Consider the following 11,385-nt stretch of genomic DNA (forward strand, 5'->3'; position numbering starts at 1 on the left):
ATAAAGGAGCAAAACAACGATGGTATTAAGGGGCTTTCCATCACTTATTCAGAAAAAAGAGAATGACACGTGACATTCCCAAAATGAAACCTTGGGGTTGGACTCAGATAAATCTGGGATTCACATTCTGGCTTTGCCATTGTGGCCTTGGGCCGGGCACTTAACCTACTTCCCTGAACCTTTGTTTCTTTATTTGTGTGTGAGGATGAAATAATGCCCGTGATGTGTGCAGCACAGAGCCTGGTGTATGATAAGTGATTGATAAAGGGTAGCTATTGTTATTAATGTTTTTACCTCAACTAAGTCATTTTGTGGAAGTAACTATGTTTCAAAATGGTCAGCTGATCTGACTCAACACTGGAAAGAAAATATTATTTATTAACAAGTATTGAGAAGTAGTGAAATTTCATTCACAGATACTTTTTTTCTGGACATCTTGGAAGGCACCATGGATAAAAGAGATTCACTAAGGGACCTCTCTGGTGACACAGTGGTAAGAATCCGCCTGCCAATGCAGGGGACAGGGGTTTGAGCTCTGGTCCAGGAAGATCCCACATGCTGTGGAGCAACGAAGCCCGTACGTCACAACTACTGAGCCTGTGCTCTGGAGCCCGCAAGCCACAACTACTGAGCCCGCATGCCACAGCTACTGAAGCCCAGGCACCTAGAGCCTGTGCTCCACAACAAGAGAAGCCACCAGAATGAGAAGTCCGCACACTGCAACGAAGAGTAATCCCCACTCACCACAACTAGAGAAAGCCCGTGCAGAGCAATGAAGATACATCACGGCCAAAAAAATTTAAAATATAAATAAATAAATTTATTTTAAAAAAATAGCATAGTTTAAAAAAAAAAGGAGATCCACTAAGGATTGTAACAGATAAAGGAGATGGGAACACACAGGCAAGAAAGCATTTTACAACTGATGAAGAGATAGATAAAGATCTGTGAGTCTGTTTGTTTTCTTATATTCATGCATTTGTATATTTTTTAGATTCCACATATAAGTGATAACATACGGTATTTGTTTTTCTCTGTCTGACTTATTTCACTAAGCATAATACCCTCCAGGTCCATCCATGTTGTTGCAAATGGCAAATTTCATTCTTTTTTACGGCTGAGTAATATTCCATTGTATCCATATACACACACACCACACAGACATAGGGAACAAACTAGTGGCTACCCGTGGGGAGAGGAAGGGGGGAGTGGCAAGAGGCAGAAGTAAGGGATTAAGAGGTACAAACTATTATGTATAAAATAAATGAGCTACAAGGATGTAATGTACAGCACAAGGAGTATAGCCAACATTGTATAATAACTTTAAATGGAGCCTAATCTATAAAAATATTGAATCACTATGCTGTACACCTGAAATCAACTATAATATTGTAGATCAACTGTACTTCAATAAAGAGATAAAGATCATTTGCAAAACTGTTCAACCTCGCCATAGATCAAAAAGGCTATACTATCAAACTAACAGACTTTTTTCTCATTCTTTCTTTCAGTCTTCCTCTCTCTTTCCTTCCTCCCTTCCTTCTTTTCTTTCCCTTTCTTCCTTCCTCTTTCTTTTTTCTCTCTTTTATTCTTTCTTTCGTTCTTTTTTTCATTCTTTCTTTTTCTTTCTTAATGAGGATAGTGAGGATGACAAGAATATTATGAATTAGACACACTTATAAATGGCTAGGGGTAGTCAAAAGGAGTGCATCCCTCTTTTTTCCTTCTTTCCTTTCTTTTCTTCCTTTTCCTCCACCTTCCCTCCCTTCCTTTCTGATCTAATGTTTTATAATGGAAAATTTCAAACATACACAAAAGTAGAGAGAGTAGGATAATGAACTTCCACACACCCATCACCCAGGTCAACTTTTATTTTGTCACTAAAATTGTCTCACTGATTATCCTTCATCCTACTAATGCTGTTTCTTTTGCTAGAGCATTTTAAAGTAAATTTTAGATATCATCTCTCCTGTAAATATTTCAAAATGAAGTATCTCTCACGTAATCAAAATGCCATGATCACACCTAACAAAATTAGTAATGATCCCTTAATATTAAAAATACACCTTTTTAGACATAGAGAACAAACTTGTGGTTGTCAAGAGGTTGGGGGAGTGGGGAGGGATGGATTGGGAGTTTGGGATTAGCAGTGCAAACTATTATATATAGGATGGATAAACAACAAGGTCCTACTGTAGAGCACAGGGAACTATATTCAGTACCCTGTGATAAACCATAATGGAAAAGAAGATGAAAAAAGATGTATATATATGTATAATGGAATCACTTTGCTGTACAGCAGAAATTAACACATTGTAATCAACTATACTTCAATAAAATTTCAAAAATACACCTGTTTAGAAAGCGGTTCGGTAATATGTATCAAGAACCTATTCATACACTTTGACCCAGTAGATCTATCTCTCTTTTTCTACCTAATTGGAGAAAAAAAGTTTATTCTGCAGCCTTATTTGTAAGAGAAAATACATCATTGGAAACTCAGATGTTGAACAACAGTAATTATAGTATGTTCATTCAATAATACTTACAAGGTTTTAAGGTTGAGTAGCACTGTTTATAGTTAATGCAACAATTATGTATTCAGTGTATGATTTGTAAATATGCATATAAATAAGTAAAATATACATATAAAAGATCTCACAGAGCACGAACTATATCATAGGCGCTGTGTTCACTCAAAGATGTGACCATTATTAATACTTCTTACAGATGAAGAAAATTGCTGTTCAGAGAGATGAAATAACTTTCTAGAATACCCCTCACCTGGTAAGTTGTAAATGTAGGTGTGGGTGGAACTCCAGTTTTGTCTGACTCCACAGCCCAAGGATTTAACTGTTACCCTGCCACCCTGGGCATCAAAATGTCAACAGAAGTTGTCACTGACTAAGCAGTGTGATTATACGCAGTTTCTTTTTCTTCTTCAAACCTTTCTTCACGTTGCGACATTTTCTAATGCAAGTATTATGAATTTTATATTAGAGGAAAATACATTCAGATTACACATTTAAATGTTCGTATTTAAAACTCGAGAGAGAACGTATTTGAAGCATGTGCTAGATAAAGGGTTATTGTGGCCAATGTGCAGAAAGCTCCTGTAAATTAATGGGAAAAAAGATAACTCAAGGGAGAAAGATCCGATAGCTAATGATATAAAAAAGATCCTTCACCTCACTAGTAGCCAAATTAAAACCATGATGAGATACCATTTTCCATCTTATCAAATTGGCAAAAATTTTAAAGATCCATATGCTGGTGAGGAGATGGGAAAAGAGGCACTCATACTCACTGCTGATAGGAAGGGGGCTGTTCTGGTGGTATCTATTAACACTACATACCCATATGGTTTGACCCAGAAATCCCACTTGTATGATTCTGCCTTACAGAAATCAAAGCATCATTTGTAAAGATACATGTTCATGAATAGTTATTGCAGCATTATTTGTTGGGAGGACATTGGAAAAGCATGACTATCCACCAATAAGAAAATAGTTTAATAAATATAATCCATCAATTCAATGGAATATCAGGCAGTCATTAAAAATAATTAGATCTATAAGTAATGATGTGTGGAAAGGAAGATGCAGAGTATTGCGTATAGCATCATTCCTCAAGCGTGAACTATCTCCTAGCAGCACTGGCTTCACCTGGGAGCTTGCTGGAAACGCAGGTCTCCTCCCCATCCTTGACTCAACCAGAATCTGCATTGTAACATGATTCCCTATGGAAGCACTGGTGTTTAGCGTGATCCTATAAAGGGAAAGCCTTCTCATGTATCGTGGCAAAAATGGTAATCATCGGGTTTCCCTGGTGGCGCAGTGGTTGAGAGTCTGCCTGCCGATGCAGGGGACACGGGTTCGTGCCCCGGTCCGGGAAGATCCCACATGCCGCGGAGCGGCTGGGCCCGTGAGCCATGGCCGCTGAGCCTAGCCATGGTTGCTGGAGCCTGTGCTCCGCAACGGGAGGGGCCGCAACAGTGAGAGGCCCGCGTACCGCAAAAAAAAAAAAAAAAAAAAAAAAAGCACACACAAATAGATTATCTGGACAGGATTCAATAAATAGTGTATACAAAGCACAGGGCACACCAAAGGCTCTCAAAAAATCCTTGCCTCCTTCCTCCGTGAGGATATTCACCTCTACATCTTTATTTCCCTTTCTTTCTTTTTTTTTTTTCTGAAGTATAGTTGATTTACAATATTTCAGGTGTACAGCAAAGTGATTCAGTTATACACACACACACGCATATTCTTTTTCAGATTCTTTTCCATTTTAGGTTATTACAAGGTATTGAATATAGTTCCCTGTGCTATACAGTAGGTCCTTGTTGTCTATTATATATATATTTAGTAGTGTGTATCTGTTAATCCCAAATTCCCAATTCATCCCCCCCCCCCTTTCCCTTGGGTAACCATGAGTTGTTTTCTGTGTCTGTGAGTCTATTTCTGTTCTGTAAAGTTCATTTGTATCTTTTCTCTTTTTCGATTCCACGTATAAGTGATGTCATATGATATCCGTCTTTCTCTGTCGGACTTACTTCACTTAGTATGATAATCTCTAGGTCCATCCATGTTGCTGCAAGTCATCTTTATTTCCTTACTGATAAAATACATATTCACAGACTGGATGGGAAACTAAAGGAGAAAGACACGCCCAATGCTCTGGTATGTTGTAGGAGCTTAATTATTGCAACCTTCATTCATCTGAGAGAAACTCCTCTTGGCTTTCCCTGAAGGGAAAGCTGGGCCCCAAGTTTCTGTCTATGCAAATTCTGCATGTTAATATTGTTAAATCACAGGAGGAAATTCTTCTCCCAAACCAGAAGCCCTAGAGTTCCTCCAGGCTGATATTAAAGGGATTACAATCCATTTCCTTCCTAATTCGGCTAATGCGCTCTGGGAAGCCCTCAGGCCGAGGATTAAAGCATTTACGCCTTTAATTAGGAGCAAACCTTCCCTGAGAGCCTGAAGCACAAACAGCAAGTCGACACTACAAAGGCCTCCTCCTAGAGCGGTGGGGATATTGATCCCCCTCCGGGAGCCAGGAGCCTTGGAGGGCTTAGCAAACGCTGCTTTTCCCAAACCGGGTATCTGAGCCGGGAAGGCCCTCAGCAGAAACAGAAACCCCTTCGCGCAAAGAACAAACAAACAAAAGCAGATCCGCGGAGTTCATCGGAATCGGAAGCATCTTTGGGGGGTGGGGGGGACGCTGGAGGCTCCCACCGCCTGGCTCTTCTAGATTTTCCCTGTGGGCTCACAACCGGGTCATTAGCTTTCAAGTGGACAGCTCTGAAAATTAAGTCGTGTTTGTGCATCAGAGAGGTCTGTCCCCACATGGATGCCTTCACCAGGCCTCAGAACAGGGTCTCCAAGGGCAGTGCCGTGACCGTCTGCTTCAGAGTCCCCTGGGACGCGCATTAAAACCCAGATTTCTGCTGCCACCTTGTGTGTCAGAATCTCTGGGAGAGGGAGCTAACCTGGGAATCTACCTTTTAGCAAGCTTCCTGGGTAATTCTTAGGATTCTCATGCTCCTCTGGAAGGAAATCCTGGCTGGGCTACCCCCCAGCTCTTTGTAGAGGAGAGAGCTGAGGCCCAGAGGCTTCCAGAGACTTGTACAAGGGCAGACGGCCAATCGGCCAGCCTGGGATTGGTACACAGTGGTGGATGTGCACAGTACCTGAGTAAAGAAACCAAAAGAGCCAGGGAAATTGTTAAACTGGGATAAGAATGCAGGACCTTTGGCTTCATACACGACTGCCTTAGGTGAGCGAGGCATGTGTTAGACGCTGTGTGTGTGTGTCTGTTGTGTGTATAGTAATAGGAAGGGTGTGTTGTTGGAGTGATGATAAAAGATGACAAACGCAAGGTTCCTGCCGTCTAGCACTTTATAACCTGGTCAGGGGAGGAAGGAGGAAGAATGAACCAGCACATGTAGGGGTTCAGAGGCAGGACCATCTGGTACAGAGCGGGGCCTGAAGACATGGCAGAGATGTGGCCATGGGACCAAGTCTTAAATGAAGAGCCTCCTTTTGCCCAAATCAGGCTCTTCTCTGAAGATTCAGCCACTCTCTGACCTCTGGTGGGAACCACTTCCGGTCCGCCCGTGCTTGCCCACATCCCTTTTCTCTGAACGTTTATGACATTCCAGCAGACATCTGTCACTTAATTGATACATTTCCATTAGTTATGCTTTTTTTTTTTTTTTTTTTGCGGTACGCGGGCCTCTCACTGTTGTGGCCTCTCCCGTTGCGGAGCACAGGCTCCGGACGCGCAGGCTCAGCGGCCATGGCTCACGGACCCAGCCGCTCCGCGGCATGTGGGATCTTCCCGGACCGCGGCACGAACCCGCGTCCCCTGCATCGGTAGGCAGACTCTCAACCACTGCATCACCAGGGAAGCCCAGTTATGCATTTTTCACTTCCTCAAAAGGTTTGAACTGTCTTTTGCCTCTCGACGTTCTCTCAGCCTTCCAGACTAGACCTGTGGATGCTGGATCCTCCACAACTCTCTTTGGTTGTTTGGGGGATTTTTCAAGGTCAAGCTGGAAGAGCAGGCTGGGGCAGGACACTGAAGGCCTACAACGCTAAAGAGTGTGGACTTTCAGACGGGAGGCCAAGTGCAAAGAGTTTAAAGGTCAGATGATTTGGCGTTTGATCCCAGCTCTACCACTTACCAACCTTGTGTCCTTGGGTAAGTTCCTCATATTCTCAAGTGGTCAGCTGGGGGTTGAAAATGCCTGGCTGGCAGGAGAAAGGAGTAAAATGCTGTGCTGGTCCTGTTCAGCGCGATGCCTGACACATAGTACAAACAGGGAGGCACTCAATGAACGAGAGTGTGGAACACGCCACTCAACAGTAACACCGTGAAAGGGACTTTTTAAGGAGACCAGCGCGGACGCGTGCGCAGCCCAGACAGGGAATGGGACACAGCACTAGAAATGACAACAGCTGGAGGCTCTACAGTCAGCCAGGCTGGGCAGAGAATTGGCTGGACAGTTAGGGATGCTGGTAACAACAGAGCACGTCCTCTGTGCTGGTTACTGTCCTGACAGCATCACCATAACCCTACAACACAGATCCTTTTTATTCCCCGTCCCCATTCTGTAAATGAGGAAAATGAGGCACAGAAGGGTTAAGTGACTTGCTTAGGGTCTCACGTGGCTAATAAGTGGCAGAGGCAGGATTCCAGCCCCAGCTGCCTGGGGCCAGAGTCCACGTTCTCCATTACAGGGCCGTATGGCCTCTCCACACCTGAAGAGAAAGAGAATGGGGTTCTAAAGAGGGCAACCTATATGCTGCAGTTCAGGAGATGGTATTCTTTTCAATGTCCTGAAATTGCCTGAGAAAGTGAAAAGCGGCCCCTGGTCTGGAGGCTGGCACCCACGGCTGGGCTGTTGTGTCCTCCTGTTAAACGTGAATAGTTTCACACAACACACACATCGGACAAGACTCCTGTGACCACAGTGGATCAAGACAGAAACAAGACCACTCTGTCATTATGTTTCAACACAGACAAAGCAAGAACACTGTCCAGGACACAAAATTGACCAAACACCTCCATCCTGGCTCATGAGTGACTCCTGTTTTTTAGTCTCAACTTAATCCTCCTGCCTGATAGACAGGAATTATCAAGATACCCAATCATAGAGTTACACCTGCTTCCTGACAGTGTCCAATCTGGAGCAAAGCTCCGCTTCCTTGGACCCTCCCTCAAATCACCTAACACAAGCCCAAATTCTATGATCAATACTTCCCGACACCCCATTCTGACAGCTCCCCCTTGTGTGTCTTCTCCCTCTTTGCAACTGGACACGAACCCAATTTGTCCAGTCCCAAGAGGGTTCCTGATGGTCTTTGGATGGAAGTCACTGACAAGTCATTGGAAATCCCAGTGTTTCAGTATCCAAGCTGTTTCCCAGACTGCCTCTCCCAGTCAGAAGCGGGATCTTGGTCAGGCTGTACCATGGTTGGGATTCTCAGAAAGAATCACTATAATCGTCTTTGTGTTTCCCTAATCTCGGTAGAAAAGGGAAAGAATTCTCCGTTAAAGTGAGGGTGAAATGTTCAGATCAACATCAATGAATTGTCAGGAAGCATCAATTCTAGAACATACAGCAATGTCTAGCATGGTGACTAGCAGAAAGAGCTCAGACTGCAATTCTTAATTTGTTTAATTTATTGTTATTTCAGCAGTGCTCAAATCATTTAAAAAAAATTCATCCAGATTATTGGCTTCTATTCTATTAAAATAAGACTCAAATTATGGGATATAGGTGAAAAATGAGGTATTCAGTGCCCTCATATCATACATTTTCCCCAGTAATGAAGCTTACTATTCTAAGAATTAAGTATTATAAAAATCAACCTGTGTAACATTTTAAAATTTTTTCTTATGTTTAACACAGGATTAGGCATTTCTCAGAATACAAATACACAAATGACTAATAAACACATCACTGCAAATCAAAGGAGTGCAAATAAACATGAAGTTTTCTACCTACCAGAGTGCCAGAAAAAGTTTTAAGTATAATCTCCAGTAGTGGCATGAGGAAACAGGCACTTCTTCATACACTATCGTCATGAGTATAAACTACCACAACTTTTTCGAAGACTCTTAGAGGTACCTACCAAAAGTTTAAATGGCCATACCCTTTGACCTAGCAATTACACTTCTAGATGTTGATCTCACATCAATGATCACTCAGATGTGCCAAGATAGGCATGGCTTGGTTCATTATGGAATTGCTTGAAATGGCAAAAACCTGCAACAAATGATATCTACATTGGCAGGGACTGATTAAATAAATATGGATAAATCCACATTGAAGCACTAGTACATCTTTAAAGGAAGTACGACAGACCTGCAGATGAATTGAAATGGAAGGACGTTCCTGTCTATGAGAAGGAGATATCATTTCTGTGTAGATGCTAAAGAATAATTTTGATACCCTTAGAGACGGCTCGATAAAATCCTTTTGCCCAAAGGCCTGGAAATGCAATGGAAAATTATACCTCTCAGGGTCTCCTTCCCACGATAAATCTAAGACGTAATCTAAGACGTATCTTACGAGGGCTCAGCAAGTATTGATTATTGTGATGGTTGATGATGGTGGTGAAGATAGAAATGGTGACGATTCTATGCCCCCAAAGAATTAGAAGACTATTATTATCCCTAAAAGATCTTACTTTGCCTAACAGTTACTTCTGTTAGGCAACAAATTAGCAGTGCTTATTTTGTTTCCTTGTACCTCTGTCAACTTTCCTAAATTCCTTCAAATGCTTTTTGGGCCATGGGTCTGGGGTCAGTGGTGGGTCGGGCCATTAGATGTTGAAAGGGCAAGGTGATCAGTAAGTCACACTCCCATCCCCTCCCTGCCTGACCTGGCACTGGCGGTGTAATCTGTGAGAGGATCTGCCTTTGTGCCATCACGTTGGAATGAGGTGCCGAGCGGAGCATCTTCCCAAGGAATTGTGTTGACAGATTGGTCAGTCACCTTGAGGTCAGCCCCCTCATACTTCATAACGCAAACCTGGCAGCGAGAGGTTGGGGAAAAGACTGACTTTTTTGATCACAGACACTTTCAAGATAAGTTGGTGCATCTTAAAGTGTGGTCCTTGGACCGTCACAAGTAATTGCTGAGAATACAGTTTCAAGACCACATTCCCTACCTCCAAATCAGAATTTGATGGGGGAAGCTGGAGTCGGGCATGGGAGCCAGCATGTTAAACAAGCACTCAAGAAGATTCCTTTGTGCCCTGAAGCTTGGGGACAACTGAGGAAGACCCTGGTAATATTTTGCCCATAGGCAAGTCTTTCAGGATCCCATGATGACTGATTATATCTTTGCATGAAGAATTTTTGCAACGTCAGGTAAACTTATGTCTCCATGACTCTGGTGTAGAGAATAATTAGAAATAAATGAAGCTTTCTTCTGGTGACATCAGACAGAAGACAACTCCAAAAACATTAGGAAGAGAAATAAGAAAATTTCAAGGCGTAGTGTGTAGATACATGCCATTTACTGATACTTAGCAAACATTTATTAAACAGCTCAGATATATATATATATATATATATATATATATATATATATATATATATAAGAATTTATCCAAAAAAGTTTTAAAACTTGAAAAAAATTACCCTTAGTCCCGAGATTTCCTCTCTATATTTATTTGTAACATATCATAGACACAGGCTCCAAGCCCTCAGTGATGACTTTTCATTCTTCCAGGCTTCACGTACCAGAAAGCCCCAGGCAGGGAAGGCCTTCTCCCAGCTCCACGATAGCGTGTCTGAAGCATCCGTCGACTGCCCATGTAGACGGCCCCTGCTCATTGAGGTCAGTAGCACCTGGCGCGACCTCTCAAAGCCCCAATGTGCCTGAGACACCTGCCCAGCTCCTGACTTCCATCAGACTTGAGCACAGGTTTTCCTCTCTGTCCCTCTCCATCCAAGTCAGGCATGATTCTAGGTCCCTGCAAGGTCCATCCCACAGCCCAGCCTTAGCGTTGCACCAGCCGTTCCACAGTGACGTCCTCCTCTCCTCCGCGTCAGCTTCAAGGTTCCATCTGTCTTCTCTCACCCCTTCGAAACCTTAAACACCAGTACTGCACCCCAACCATGAACTCAATGCCTTCAGGCTTTCTCCTCCTTTGAAAACCACTGCACTTTCCGTCAATTCCACGGCAGTCCTCACGCATGTCATTTTCAGCCTCCTCCTGTTTCTGTCTCTCCCCTCCCGGCCTCACCCCCATGGCCCATCACTACAGCCACTCTCTTATGCTCAAGCTCCCTCACCACGGTCACCTATTGCAATGGCTCAACAAAATCCCATTGTATTAATTTATTTATTACTATTTATTTATGACAAACATTCCACATCCGCGATCCTCTTCAGTCAGAAGTTCTTTGAGAGGATGCCTTTGGCCTTGGCTAGTCAAAGAACGGAGTCATCTGACTTCCCCCCCCCGTGAATGCCCACGCAGATACTGTAGGTTTTAAACTGGCTGTTGAACCTGCTTGTCACCTTGTCAACCTCGGCCACGTTCACCTGGATGGACGGTTGGTCCTTGGCGCCGATGACGCAGTTGCTGGCAGAGCATCTTCGCTGCACGTATAGATCCACAAACTCGCCGGTGTCATTCTGCATGCTGACGGCGCGTCTGGTGGCACCATGAGGACCGTGAGAGCAGAAACCAAAATCCAAATTTTAGATCTTCTTCACACCCCCATCCAAGATTTCCCGGTGTCTCTGTTAGGATGTCTGGCAGACACCCCCAACTCAGCGTATCCACACCGAGAGTACTTCTCCCTCAGCGATCCCCACCATAGCTAGTGCCACTCTGGTATTAACAGCGGTAGTGATGA

General features: G+C 43.3%; 1 pseudogene; it reads right to left on the reverse strand.

Annotated features, from left to right (window-relative positions):
* Nucleotides 1-10,954: 10,954 nt before the first annotated feature.
* LOC114901129 lies at nt 10,955-11,167 on the reverse strand (annotated as a pseudogene).
* Nucleotides 11,168-11,385: the final 218 nt, after the last annotated feature.

Source organism: Monodon monoceros, unplaced genomic scaffold, assembly GCF_005190385.1.
Source record: "Monodon monoceros isolate NGI ecotype Baffin Bay Population unplaced genomic scaffold, NGI_Narwhal_1 Super_Scaffold_19, whole genome shotgun sequence".
In the NCBI taxonomy this organism is placed as follows: Eukaryota; Metazoa; Chordata; class Mammalia; order Artiodactyla; family Monodontidae; genus Monodon; species Monodon monoceros.